A 15002-nucleotide genomic window follows, 5' to 3' on the forward strand; every position below is an offset into this window, starting at 1 on the left:
CCGAGGCAAAACCTGCTCAGGAATGCAGCCCTGCTGACCCAGGCAAAGCCCCACCCTGGGAGCCAGCCCAGCCCAGGTCCACCTCCCAGACCACCCCAAATGCTCACTCTCATCCTCTTCTGTAGCCTGGAGAAGTGGCCTCCTGGAGGGACCAGGACCCTCTGGTCTTACCCACAACACCCTTCCCCCACCAGCCATCAATAGTGGCCCAGCCCCTCCGCAGCCCATTCTTCTCAGCCCTGGCCTCTCCCAGATCCTGTGAGCCCTGGGCAGTGCCTGGGAAGGAGATCCCCTCCCTCTCAGAGATTCCAGAGAAGGCTGGGCTTCCCCACGAGCTACTGGAGTAATTCACAGGCACCAAGGGAGCTGAAGCAGGGAGAGGGGTTTGCCCTCAGCCAGCAGCAGCCACGCCAAAATGAGCACCGAGGTCCCAAGTGCCCCATGGAATCCCCCCGAACTGGAGCCCTCAGGACCCTGGGGAGGAAAGAAGAAAGGGGCCCTGCCCAGCCAGTTCTACCTTGTCATCCCGCCCCTTCCCTAAACCTCAGCTTCCCCATCTGTGCAATGGGGGAGGTCCCTGTGCCAGCCCCCAGAGCTGAGTGGGCATCTAGGACCCTCCACCCTGGAGATCTAGGTCTCTGCCACCCTCACCTCCTCTCAACCCATTTCCTACTCCTCAAGGGCATTCCCCTGGGAGACATTTAGCCAAGAATGTGAGCACCTGCTGAGAGTGGGGGGCTGGGGGCGGTGGAGAGATCATGAGGCCCAGCTGTGGGCCTTGGATGCCTCCCCCACATCCCAGCTCCTTTGGTCCAAGACCCCCACTACCACTCTGGACCAGGGGACTCTGCCTTGGAGTTTGGGGTGGAAAGCCCCTTTGGGCTGTGACCTCGGGCAAGCAGGTCGCCCCAGGACCTTCCCTCTCTGGGATAACAACAGTTCATTCTTCCCTTACAGGGAGGTGTGAGGTTTGAGGAACAGAAATGCTCTAGCTCAATAAAGGGAAGTGAGGTGATTATTATCACTGTGAGAGGTTCTGGGCCATAGTCAGTTGGGAGGAGGGGCTGTACAGACAGACAGAAATGGAGCCTGCCGGTGTGGCTCAGTGATTGAGCGTCAACCTATGAACCAGGAGGTCACGGTTCAATTCCCAGTCAGGGCACATACCTGGGTTGCAGGCTCGATCCCCAGTGGGAGGCGTGCAGGAGGCAGCCCATCAATGATTCTCTCTCATCATTAATGTTTCTCTCTCCCCTTCTCCCTTCCTCTCTGAAATCAATAAAAATATATTAAAAAGAAATGGAAAGGAAATGTGCTCGGTGCTCTAGGATGTGGTCTGGCATAGGGTCCCAGGGGTTAGCACAGGGACCTGTGGTGACAACGCCTTGGTCTCAGAGTCAGGCAGGGCCTCAGGCCTGGGTCCCCAGGCTGCACACGATAAAGAAGCTCAGACAAGCTGCTTTCCCAGGGGGAGGGCCCAGCACGCAGGGCCCAAAGCCAAGAACACAACAGCCTGGTGAGCCTCCGGGTGTCCGGAGGGAAAGTAGACTGTTTGCTTTGCAGCAGGAAAATGGCTATGTAAATGAACCACTACTGCCAGCCTCCAGGCTCCTGGGAGAGGCACTCAGAGCTTCAGGTCACCTGCATGCCCACTCGCACTCACGCAAAGTCTACCAGGGAGTCCCGTGTGATCCTGAAAACACAGGACATATACGATCCCGTCCCACAGATCTGGAAACTGAGGCTCAGGGAGGTACTGTGCCCAACCTGCTTGGAGCTGATTCTGTGCCTCGGCCCAATCCTTCCCCCATTACTGGACTAGAACAACCCTAACTAGGGCAGATAGAGTTCAGGCCTTAGACGAGGCCCAAGCAGACACCCCACTCAAGGGAGCTAGGTGGGTGGAGGTGGAATGAAGCTGACTTCAGGGAAGGGGAGGGGTCGGCATTTCCTGACTTCCTGGAATCCACTGGATGTCAGCGGTAGGTGTTTTGCGTGGTTTAGGTTATGCAAGCCTTCCAAGAGGTCAGTGAGGCACGTAACTTCATTTTCAGGAGAAGGAAACCAAGAGTCAGAGAAGATAAGTGACTTGCTCAAGGTCACAAAATGTGAGAGTCACAGGTCTGAGGCTGACCCTGAAGTCATCAGCTGTCCCCAGACCATGCAGATCCAGTGCCCCGAGTTCTGCCAGCCTGGGAGACCCCACAGGGGTCTTGAAGCCACAGCAGCCACAGCCCTTGCTCTCACGGCCTCATTGGGGAGTTACTGACCTAGTGAGCCAATTCACCCACGGGACAGACCAGAGAGAGTTGAGTTGGCTTGGCTGGAGTACCAAGGCTTTCCCGGGGGAAGAAGGTGGCTAGAGCTGGGCCTGGAAGAATGAGGAAGACTCCGTCTGGTCAGGAGATGGGGAGGAGGGGAGGACAGTGAGGCAGAACCATAGGACCTGGGCACCGATGTCTGAGCCTGGAAAATTCTGTGCATTTGGAGGGCAGGTACAGGTCCCAGGGGAAGCCAGGGGCTGAGGTGGGAGCGGGGAGAGAGGATGAACCCGACTTCCCCCCACTACCAGGGGTCTCAAATGCCCAGGTCTGGGCAGGAGGTAGGAACAGGGACAGCCTGGACCACCCGATCTTGCCTCCCCAGGTTCCTGGCCCAGAGCAAGAATCTCAGGATGCCCTTTCTTAGAAATCTGGGCCCCTTGCACCCAACATTCCCCCCACCCCCCAGCTCAAATAAGAGCCCTGGGATCCCTAATCCTGTGGCTGAGAATAGAGAGGAGCCCAGGATTCTCCCTCCTCACTTAGGGGGCAGGGTGGGGTGAGGGACCAAGCTCAGGATGGAGAGCAAAGAAAACATGGTTTAAATCCTGGCTCCAGCACCTCCTTAGCTGTAGGATCCTGGGCATCTCACTCACAGCCTCTGTCATCATCTATAAGATGGGCTCAGTAATAACACCCTCCCTGCCTATTTCACAAGGTGCTGGGAGGCTTTTAGGACTAAGAATGTGAGAAAATGTCCACGGCTAAAAGCTATAAAGCGTAAGGTATCATTATGAGAGATGAGGATTTGGAGGCCTCAAGCATGGGAGTGACTTGCCCACGGTCACGCAGCCAGGTGGCGGCAGAGCTTGGCTTTAACTGGGTCTCCTGATGGCTAGGCCAGGGCTCTCCCACAGTAAGACCCCAAATCCCAGAGAGCCGTGCCCCTGGGGCTGACCCCCTTTGCATGGGTGGTGGCCTCCCCACGTCCCAGCTCCTTGGGTCCCAGACTTGCTGCCACTCTGGACCAGGGACCCCGCCTTGGAGTTTGGGGCTGAAAGCCCAGTTCTGCCCCTTTTATAAGTAGTTTCAGCTCCAGGACCCTCCGTTTCCTCATCAGTCAATGAGGGCTGATAATAACCTCTACTTGGGGGTCTGGTGGGAGGCTGACCTGACATCATGGCTGCGAAGTGCCCAGGGCAGGGTCTGGCACACATTAGATGCGCCACAGAGGAGGGTTCTCTCCTCGCCCTCTGCTCTGCCTGCCAGGCGCTCCCAGGCTTGGCAGGAGCAACTTTCCATTCCCCGGGAAAACTTGGCCGGAACTATAACTGGGAACATACACTGGCAGGAGGACACTAGATCTTGGAAGAAGATCACATTACTGAATGGCTAGCGGGGTGGGAGGGAGGTAAAAAGTAGAGCAAGACCCAGGCTCGGAGACAGTGTAGGGGAACCTCCCTTCCCAGCCCCCGCACTTGGGGTCCCCTGGGGAAGCACAGTGTTCAAGGAAGGTACCCCTGCTCCTCCACTGGAGCCGCACAGAATAAGCCCGGAGTTGGGGAGGACGGGGGGGGGGGGGGGGGAGGAGAGGGCACAGAGAGGAGGCAAGGCCAGGGGTCCTGCATCAGTGCTCCTGCTGGCTTTGAGGGCACACCCTTGGACACATCGGGTCCCCTGCCAGAGCCTCAGTTTTCCTTTCTGTAAAATAGGGATAGTGATCATCGTCTTATCCTCCTGCCCATACATATATACAGAGCACACACTGGTGAGGGTAATGAGGTGGGGGCAGGGGAAGGTGAGTTCAGGCCTCACACGAGGCTTTACCAAATAGGGCACGGTTCCTGCTGTCCGCAGCACCAGGAGCTGAAGCTCACCACACTGCCCCCATGCGCCCCACTCCACTTCTCCATTGGTTCTCAAAGTGTGGTGCCCAGACCAGCAGCAGCTCCGGGGAACATGTTAGCTATGCCATTCTCAGGCTGCCCCCCAACCCCCCACAAGACCAACACAATCAGAAACCCTGGGGGTACAATCTGCTTTAACAAATGCTCCAGGAGACTGGCATCTGTCAGTTTGAGAAGCACTGCATGACCCCATGATCCATGACCCACTTCTACTCCAGATAAACTTCCTCCCACAGCCTCAGCTCCCCATTCCCTGGCTCCTGGAAGGCTGCTGGGGAAGGAGTCACCATGGAGAGAGGTCATTAAACAGTAAAGAGAGCCCATAATTAGTTAATGATACCACTGGCTCTTGGAGAGGGGTCAAAAGTCAGACTACAGTTGAGGAGAAAAAGCTCCCCCGTATCTGTCTGTCTTACACACACACACACACACACACACACACACACACACACAGCAAGAGCTTGTTTCTGTGGGCCTGCTAACTAGCACTGAAGGGCACTGTCTGTCCCTCCCCCCAGGGGGACTGGAGCTAAATTTGGGGGTACGTTCTGGTGGGGGTCAGGGAAAGGGCTTTTCCCTGAGAAGCTGGCCCTCAGACCTTGAGTTTAAAAACCACCTGACTGGAAAGCCACTTCGAGGAATTCACTCCATGGTTGTGGAGCACAAAGTATATGTCTGGACAAGGTGATCGCTGTAGCAACACGGACAGTAATAAAAGATGCAAACTGGCCTACACGTGCAACAGCAGGAGAGCACTAAACTGGGTCACAGTAGGTCCCTGTGGCACAACGCCATGGACAGAGAAGCATGCCGTGGAAGAGGATTGAATAATGTGGAAAAATCCTCCCTTAAATGTTAACTGAAATGCCACAGCACAGGAAGTAGTTCATATGGTATGCTCCCAATCGTGTGTGTGTGTGTGTGTGTGTGTGTGTGTGTGTGTGTGTTCACACTACTTATTCCTGAACGGTTATTTGTTCTTCACCCGGAAAATTTCTCCACAGAAACCATTTCTCCAATAATTTAGAAAGTTATTCTCTAAGTGCCCATTTGGTTCAGATGGAGATGACTTCTTTTTTTTTTTTTTTTTTTAAACAGAAACATCTCTTTTGCACATCAGAGTCACTGGCCTGGGGTGGCCCTGGTTACAAGGGAGACTTGGTCCTCTCAGAGAGTATCCCCATCCCATATGGTCCCAACAAGAATGATCAGGATCGACGAGTGGAAGTGAAGGGAGGGTGGGTTTGCTCCAATTCTATACTGTATTTTTAAAGAATTAGATCTGTCCAGAGAGAAAAGATACCGAATTCTCCAAGCCTTGAGGTATGTAAGCAAAACACTGGATGTTTTCCATGGGATCAGACTGTGTTCACTCAATGAACTACAGAGCTACTCACAAAACCACAATCCTGTGAGTCTAGTCACAAGCACCCAACTTGGCCTTCCACTCTAAGCCAAGATCACCCAGGTTGAGGCTGGGGCTCGCACACTCTGATCAAGGACCAAGTCGGCAGAGACCCAAGGCCCTCCTGACCCCCAGAGCTCCCAACAGCCTTGGGAATCTCCACTCCAGATCAGGACCTCACCCTGTGCCATTTCCCCAAAGGAGTGGCAGGAGCAGCCTTTGTTCATCATTATCATCCTCATCAGCTTCTGGCTTGGAGGGAGGATGCATTCTGAGCTGGGCCCCTCACTAAGCAGTTTACCCACACTAATTGTCTCATTTAACCCTCATGCAAGCCCACAAGAGAGGTACCATTATCATTCTCCATTTCATGGTAATGAACCAAAGCTCTGAGAGATTGCAAACCTTGCCCAAAGGTGAGCAGATAGTGGGAGGAAGAGCTGGGCCATACCTAGGTCTGGCCAATGGCAAGTCCAAAAAAGCCAGAAAGAAGCCCAAGCTATAAGCACAACCCAAGGGGTTCCCTACATGCAGCTTGCACCCCTCTACCGCTTGTGGGGATTTCTGATATACACAAAGTTTGAAAAACATGATACCATGTTATACAGTCTCCTGGAAAAACAAAACAAAAACCCTCTGCTGGACCCTGCCCGGACAAGGTGTGGGGCAGAGAAAAGGGGAACCTGAGAAGCTTTGGGGGGGGAAAAAATAAGTAGACGACACATCCTTCCTGCCCCAGTTACATTTCTGCTGTAAATTCAGAGAGGCCAGAGGTCAGGGAGGTCAAGTGACCTAAAGTCTACCCACTCATTCCCTTGCCACAGAACCTCCTATGAACCAAGGCTCCTCACTCCCCATCAGTTTCTATTTCCTCTATTTGGGGTGTCTCAACAGGTCCCATTGCAACAACATTCTAATATTCCATCTCCTAAGACAGTGAGTGGGAGAGTGATTTTCCAGCCGTAGTAGTAGAATTGCTCATTGTTATCATTATCAGCAGCGACAAACGAGCACCTACTGAGTGCCCACTGCATACCCGGCATCGTTCAAAGTGCCTTATATTCATGAGGGGGAACACATATTCCCCTCTCTACTATTTTTCCTTGACCTGGAACCTCTGCAGGGAGAACACCTCTGGCCTCGCCTCGCCCTGCCCCCTTCACGCCAGGACCAGCAGTGGCTTATCTGATTGGTTCGTCTGGAAGGCACACTGGGCATGCTCAGTGGGCCCGCCTCCTGCTGAGCTGAGCTGCCTGCTGGAGTGTTCCATCACCTGAGCTCCTCTCTGCTGCTACCACCTGCTTCTGCAGCGAGGCTGGCACCCGTCCAGCGCCGCCTGGGACCGGACGGACGGGTAACTCTGCCAGTGCCAGAGAAGGCGGCTAGCAAGCCCTCTGGGTCCCGGATCTCCAGCCACGGTCTCCGGCTGGCCTTCTCAGCAAGGACGCTGACGGTTGGCACTCCATCTTTGCCAACTGTTTTCTTTTCGCTTGCTTCCAAATTCAGGAGGAAAAACGGGGTTCCCTCGGAAACCGCAACACGTTTAAGCTCCTTTAGCGCTCACAGCACCTCCCTGAATGAAGTATTATTATTTCCCCCAGTTTTGACGTGAGGAAATTAAGTCTGTTGTTGTCAAGGACTGTTGGAAAGCTTGTTGAAAAGTTTTCTAAACAAACACCAAGCAGCACTCGGGGCGTGTCCACCACAATGGAAACTGGTGAAACTCCCATCCATATCACACTCTTATCTCCCAGGACCTGAGGCCCGTGGCCAAAGCCACTCCTTCCATAGACATTCCCTCGTCTTTTGCAGCTTGACAAACTGATATTCATTTCAAACCCCACCCCCTTTTGAAAAAAATATGCTTAACTAACAACAAAAAGCTCAATGTGATCCCAAGTTCATATAATACATTTCTGTGTAACTATGTATAATAAGGTTTTTGATTGCTTTATTGTTTCTTCTTTCTTAAGCATAAAAATAATATGGGCTCACTACAGAAGATTCAGAAAGCAGGGGAAAATAAAATGAAAAAAAGGTCTGTAATCTGATCTCTATAATCTCACAGTTGTGTGTATATTTAAATGGATTCATCTACTTGTTGAGTACAGTCGTGGGGGCTGGGACAGCTCTGCCATTCTGTGTCCGTCGTGTCTCCATGGCAGTGTCAGGACCTGCCCACCTACAGAATGACTGCAGAATGGGCCAAGCACCCAGAAGTCCCTTCAAGAATAAAACCCTGCAGATGCCCACTGTGACATCACATGGGCCTCGCTTACAAACACCAAGTGCAGCATCATCGTTATAATTTTGTAGCCCAAGAAGGGCTGTAACTTGTCCAAGGTCACATGGCAAGGGAAGGATGAGCTGGTCTGAGAACCCAGGTCTCCTGATCCTCAGACTCAAGCTATTCACCAAGTTTTTCTGCCCCCCAGAGACTTAAATCCTGCTTCCTATTAATAGCCAGCCTACCCAAACCAGCTTGTACCCATATAGCACGTGCTCTGTGCCAGGCACACTTCATAAATGCTTCACGTACATGAATTCATACCGTTCTCAAACACCGCTCTGAGGCAAGTATATTACCATCTCAATTTCAGATGCTGAGACCGATGCACAGAAAGGTCAAAACACTTGCCGAAAGTCACGCCCAGCAGCTAAATAGCAGAGGCGGGAATCATTTATAGGCAGTTTGGTTCCAGAGTCCGTGACATTGCCATGGCTCCTTCCCCCACTCTCCTGGGCCAAGGCCAGCTGGACCCCAGGCAGGCTTCTGGAGCACTCGCTGCCTGAAGAGCAAGACAGCCAGCCTAGGGGGTCACCTCCCTGACAAAGGTCACTCTGCATCTTCCCAGCAGAGGCCAGATCCGAAGCCAGGCTTCCTCCAGCCCAGCCTCCAGCACTCCGTCTACTTCTCTGCATTGGCTCTGTGAGCCCAGGTCTAGATTCTCAACAACTTCCAACCCGGATCACCCTTCACACACGTGGGAAAGCCAGGGGTGGCGCCCCAAGAAGGGGCAGGAGCCCCCACTACCAGGAAAGAAGACAAGGGAGAGTGGAGGTGCTTCCCAGAGCTTCCCACTTGGTGGTCTGGAGGGAGAATATCAGGGGTGGACTTCTTGGAGGAATGAGCCTCCCATTCCCCCAACCCTGAGCCCGTGCCCTCACAGGGCAGTAGCACCTTCCGCAAATAACTGCTGAGTTGAAGGTGCCTTCTCTGGCTGAGTCAGGGTTCACTACGGGCCAGAGTGACCCCTCAACAGGCTGAGGCTGGAGGAAGTCTGGTTGTTCCCCTCTCAGGAGGCCAAAGGCCAGGCCTCACAAGGGAAACTGAAGTGCCAACCGAGCAATCCCAGGCCAGCAGACCATTCCCACCTCCCTGGACCCAGGTTCCAGGAATGGGGAGGGCAGGCCTGAAGGGCAAGGCAGGGCACTCAGACCCCGCTTCCAGGCTTTGCCTTGGCCCAGGAGTTGCCAAGGATCTGGCACCGAGCTGGGTCCTGCTGGGCTGCCCCAGGGAGAATCACTTATTCATTCAACCATCATTTCCCGACTGCCTGCTGTGTGCCAGGCCTTGAGCCAGAAGTCAAGGATACACAGATGGGCAGGGCAGTCCCGGCCTGGGGGCTTCACGGAGACGCTCAGTATGCCAGAACACAGCAGCAAAGAGCCAGGTACTGTGTGTACGTAAGCACACAGGAAGAGGGTTGGAGAAAGTCTGCCACTGACGTTCAGACCTACTTCCCCTCAGGAAGCATAGTCATGTTGGGGAGTCCCAGACACCACCAGGAAGAGCCGGGCAGCACCACTCAGCTGGATACGACACCTGTTGGGGAGCACAGAGGGCCCGTGCCATGGGTAGGTGCTCCAGGCAATGATCCTGGAGACCCCAGAAGCAGGCTGGTCCGAGCTTTGAAAGATGGGCCGGGGGCAGAAAAGAAGAACAGCTCTCCTTGATGGAGTTCTCACTGTGTGCTAGGTATAAAACTGCTAAGCTTCATGAACGTGTTTTTTCTCACGTTCCCCTGTGAGGTAGTTACCGTTATTATCCCCACTTCTCAGATTCAGAAACTGAGGCTCAAAAAGAGTCATGAGCAGGGTCAAGATTGTGGCTCCAAGTCCAACTCTTCACCACCATGCTACCCCATGGGCCTAAGCGGCAGACAGGCAGGAGGTAGGTGAGGGTGCTTCCACTGGAGGAACAAGCAAGGGTGAGGAGGGGGGACTGGTTATTGTATGTTTGAAAGGAGCCACCCACTTCCACTCTGTACGGAGAGCCTGTGTTGTGTACGTGTGTGTCTGCACAGGCACACATGCACGCGCATGCGTGTGTGCACATGTACCCTACTTTACACGGGACAGATCCTGGCTTTAGAACCCTCTGAGAGCCAAGGAGAGTATAGGCCATTAGCAGAGCAGTGCAGGGAAGCCGGGAGAGGAGAAGGCACTTATGGGAGGTCACACTGCCTGTAAACTGAGGACTTGGAACAGTGGTTCTCAACCTTCTGGCCCTTTAAATACAGTTCCTCATGTTGTGACCCAACCATAAAATTATTTTCGTTGCTACTTCATAACTGTAATGTTGCTACTGTTATGAATGGTAATGTAAATATCTGATATGCAGGATGGTCTTAGGTGACCCCTGTGAAAGGGTCGTTCGACTGCCAAAGGGGTCGCGACCCACAGGTTGAGAACCGCTGACTTGGAATGAACTTCATGAATCAGACTACAGGCCTCTTCCCTCCCCTCAGCTGCTTCTGCGTGTCAGAACAGAGTGAATCAGCTGTGGACAGGAAAACCATGGTGTAGGGGGAACCCCAGGGGTGAGTCAGGAACCAGCCAGAAACCCAGACACCAACTGGGTCTGTGGCTGGCCTCCTGCTCACAGGCAGCATCAGGGTGCAGGGAAGAGGGAAGCAACATGTGCCATACACTTATGTTTACCTCTGGACTTCCCTCCTGGCTCCTTGGATTGGGGCTTGGAGGAGGGGAAGTGGCGGGCAGGGCAGTTCCTTCAGAGATTAAACCAGCCCTTCACCCCTGGTCCCCGCCTTGTCCCAAGAAGGGGCCCAGACTCTTCCCTCCCTCCTGCCTCCCCCAGAGTCAACTCCTGGGGGTTTGACGCACTTGATTACATCATAACCGCCCCCTCTGATCTTCCCAGGGGTGGAGGAAGTGGGTATGACAGTTTGGAGCAAGGGGTCAAAGCCAAGCCAAAACCAGGGGGTGCCAGCTGACCCCAGAAGCTCCAAATCCAAAGGAGAGCTCAAGGCTTGGGTCTGCTCAGCCCTGTGGCGGGATGGCCTTCTGGACCTCAGGGAAAACGGGTTGGGCCCAGGGTTGGGGGTGGAAGGAAAATGGGGAGGAGAAGCTTCCATTCTGTGGCTTAAGAGTCTGAGGCCTCAAGAGAGAGGGGACTGCCCCACATGGCAGAAACTTCAGAGGAGCCTGGAGGAACCAACATCCACCCCCACACGTAGGAAATGTGTGCCCCCACTGGCTGACCTCTGAGCCGGGCCCTCCCCGGGCTGGGGCTATGAGGGGGAGAGCCACAAGCATTTCTCCCCATCTCCCCTGCTCCCAAGTCCACTGCTGACTGGCTAAAGCTCTGCCACTTGGCCCAGGTGCCTCCCATCATGGCAAACACGGGGCCTCCTTGGGTGGCTCCTCTCTATCACTCCGTAGCACTCATCACCCTGCCCAGTACCTCCCCTGCCCGCCCCGCCCAGCACCTTCTGAGCCCCTGCTATGTACCAGGACCTAGCCTGGGTGGGGACAGAAAGAAACACAGGGACACTCTCACGTTTCCCATGTTACCTGGGCCCCTCCCACTCCTCTGATGGTGCCTTTTCTATCCCCCAGCCCGGCCCCTCCTTCCCTGTCACCACAGCCATCAGTTCATTATCCCTTGACCGCCGGGCCACCCACTCCAGCATATCTGGCAGACTGCCTTTCCTCAAGTGCCACTCTGACTGTGTCACTCCCGTGCTCAAAAACCTTCAGTGGCTCTCACTTTCTACAAATCAAATCCAAACACCTCACCTTGGCATTCAAGGCCCTCCACCAGTTGACCCAACCTACCATTCCCCCTTCACATCTCTGCACAGTCCCAACTCTTCAGCCGGACTGATCAGCCCAGAAGTTTCTGTAAATCTCCCTGAACACTCTGACCTCCTTGCCTCTGACGAGACATTTTCCGCTGCCCAAACACTGTCTTCCTTGTGGCTGCAGAAACCCTCCCAATCCACCAGGCCCACCCAAACTCCACCTCTTCCATGAAGCTTTCCTAACTGATCCCTCTAGTCCTTTTTTCATTTATCTCCTGCAGAAGCACTGGTATCCTTGTCTAACTTCCTCCCCAGACTGTAAGCAACTAAGGATGGGATCAGTGTGTCACTGTTGGTCATTCATCATGTGGGGAAGAGAGTGGAGCATAGGACTTTCCAGTCAATGTTTACTAAGCATCTCCCCCTAGTCAATGTTTACTAAGCATCTCCCCCTACAGGCACCACCTACTGACCGCTCCCTCCCCACCAAACCAAATCCAATCTGATGTCACCCAAATGCTCGGAGAGGGGAGTCTGTAGCCCCAAGTTGATTCAAGCCAAATCCGGACTTGGGAGCCCAGGTAGAAACTTCTGCTGAAGTCTCACCAACTCTAAGAAGTGTCCTCATTTCCTGCCCTGCTTTCTCCAGTGTCTCACCGCTAAGCACCACATCCACCCCATACTTTCTCTCTCTCTCTCTCTCTCTCTCTCTCTCTCTCTCTCTCTCTCTTCATTTAGTGCAGCCTTCAATCAGACTTTGCCCCATTGTATTTCCCAGCTGGTTCAAGAGATGCTGGGAGCCAGCATACAGCATTCCCAATCTCCTCTGGTGCCCATCTCTGATCAAACAGATAACAGGTGTCCACACTGCCCATACCTCCACCCAAGCCCACTGTGCAGTAGAAGAGCTGGATTCCAGCCACCAGAGCAGTACAGACCCGTGAAATCTCATCTGGCCTGGAGCCCTGGGTCTGAGTTACCCTCTCCCCAAGGACCATGGTGGGGTTGGGGAGTCCTCACTGTCAGCATCTCAAAGTGAGGGCAGAGACCAGGTCTGGCTAGTTCACCTCTGAAACAACACCTAATATAGAGTAGGTGCTCAGAGCACATTTTTGTGTTTATTTAACTGGACACCCACCAACCTCAAGCAATATTACAGAAAACTCAGCCACTCAATCCTGAAATGAACAAAGTGATGCTGGTGGCAGGTGGCAATTTCTGGCTCACACAGGGTCAGAAGGGGATGCAGCCAATCTCTGACCCTCCAAAACCTAGCTCATTCCCAGGCAGGAAGCCAGTCCACCACCTGCCCATCCACATCAGAGCAGCTGGCATGTAGTGAGGCCTCACTGAGTGCCTGGCGCCTTGCTAAGCACTGTGTTCACACGATTCCATTACGTCCTCACCACTACCATTGGGTGCTGTCATTACCCCCATTTTACAGATGAGGAACCTGAAGCTCACAGGGGAGTGGAATCCAAGTCAGTTTGGTCCCAAAGCCCAAGCCCCTGACCACTGATTTAGGCTGCCCAACTACCACGGCCCTGGCACAGGGGACCCACAAGCACCAAGGACAGAAACCTCCAGAACCAGGAACTAATCTAACCCCGGGGCATGCAGCCAGAACCCCAGGCCCTGGGCTTGACCTGGGTCCAAAGTTTGGCTGGGTTTCCCCTTATCTTTCCCATTCACTGGATGAGAACTCGTCCCCTGCTTTTAGCCCTGGGCCCCCCAGGCCAACTCACCTGGAAAAAAGCCCTTGGAGGTGGACAAAAGCCCCCTTGAGTTTCTGGCCCAAAGTCATACTGGGCTCTAGGAGTTGGGGGTGGGGGGTGGGGAGGGGAGGGGAGACTGAAAGTTTCCTGACTTGGGCTCTGCTCCCTCTGGGCTTGTGGGTTCAAGCCCCATCTGAGTAACTAGTGTGGCCTTTGAAGCAATTCGCTTCACGCTCCCGGAGAGGTTGCTTTGCTCTGTGCCACCCGGCAGGCAGAAAACTGCGGTCTGAGCAACGCGATTTGAATGTCTGTTGCTGAACTGCACTTGGCTCTCACCTGCCAGCCCTCACCTTCCGGGGTTGTAGTGAGAAAGGGCAACGGGACCATGAAGTTCAGCTGGTTCAACCTCCTTTTTACTGGAACCCGAGAGGTCTAGAGCCCAGGGGAGGGATGTGCCGAAGGACACACAGCTGGTGCATGGCGGAGCTGAGAACTGGTTCAGGATTCCGGAACTTAAGCTCCTTCTCACCCACCAGCTGCCTTCGTGGCCCGACCTGTCACTTGTTCCGAGAAAGCTGCCCAAGCGCGCTCTGGAAGTGGTGGCGAAAACTAACTTTGCTACCGGCCAGCACCCCCCGGTCCCCCGGCCCCCCTGCCCCCCTGCCCCTTCTTACCTGCTGGTTCTGCTTTTTGTTCGGCGCAGCAAGCCTGGGGTCGCACGATCGCAACCCTGTCAGCGTCCGACTGTGCAGAGCAGGGCTCACCCACTCCCCGCGGAGAAAGCAGAAGCCTCGGCCAAGCCCCGCCCCCGGAGAGGACACGCCCCGGACACGCCCCCTGCCTTCCTCGACGCCAGTTCGCCGGCCCCGCCCCCGGGCGCTGCTGGATTGCAGCCCAGCTGCAAGCCAGATCAGGCCCCGCCCACACGGCCTCCCGGACTCCGAACTGGCCAGCCCCGCCCTGGGCCCTGCTGGGGGTGGGGCCACGCCCCTTTCCCCGCCCCTTTCCCCGCCTCTTTCCCCCGACTCGCTGTGGCCGCCCAATCTACACCGCTAGCCCCGCCCCCAGACGCAGAGGCTGAGGCCCGCCCCCGGGCCCGCCCCCGCAGCTCGGTCCTCTGTGCCCCTCCAGCTTCCAGGCCTGGGATGCAGCCTGACTCCCCCGCCTGGCGGGACTCCCGGGCTCGCGCCCTGCAGGGCGAGAAGCCCCACTCACAGAGCTACCTAACGGCCTGTCCCTCCTCGCCTTCCCCGTCCTACCCTGGCCCCCGCCCCCTAAAATGAGGCCACGCCCCAGGCACGCCCCCCCCTTCCTCCGCGCCTACCTAATTCTGTCCGGCCCTGCCAATCCAAACCCCGGCCGGCGGGCGAGCCTCCGGCCCCCACCCTGGCATCCCAGGGCGGGTGCATCCGGGTGCGACCGGTGAACCGTGTGGGAGCGGTTTGCGTTCCAAGCCCGAACCTCTATCAGGAGGCGGCTTGGGCCCAAGCACTGTTTGAAAATACTAACAGCTACCACTGATTGAACTCTCGCCAGGGGCCGGGCTCTATGCCAAGCGCTGTAAAAACTACTGGCTCTTGAATTTGCACAACTCTATGCAGATATTGCGCCCATTTTACCCAAGAGCAACCTGAAGCCAAGGGAAGGGAAGTCGTGGAGATGTGAGA

At 55.0% G+C, this 15002-nt stretch overlaps 1 protein-coding gene across 3 annotated transcripts in view; it reads right to left on the minus strand.

Moving 5' to 3' along the window:
* Positions 1 to 14158, minus strand: part of CD82 (CD82 molecule) — a 50993-nt gene extending 36835 nt beyond the window's left edge. For 2 of the 3 annotated variants that reach the window (XM_023761688.1, XM_014463613.2), the window contains exon 1: positions 14010 to 14158. The gene's annotated coding sequence lies outside the window, so the exon portion shown is untranslated. The remainder of the gene's footprint in view (positions 1 to 14009) is intronic. The other variant, XM_023761689.1, reaches the window with a different exon arrangement.
* Between the last annotated feature and the right edge of the window lie 844 nt (positions 14159 to 15002).

This window comes from Myotis lucifugus, unplaced genomic scaffold, assembly GCF_000147115.1.
Source record: "Myotis lucifugus unplaced genomic scaffold, Myoluc2.0 scaffold_213, whole genome shotgun sequence".
NCBI classification, from domain to species: Eukaryota; Metazoa; Chordata; class Mammalia; order Chiroptera; family Vespertilionidae; genus Myotis; species Myotis lucifugus.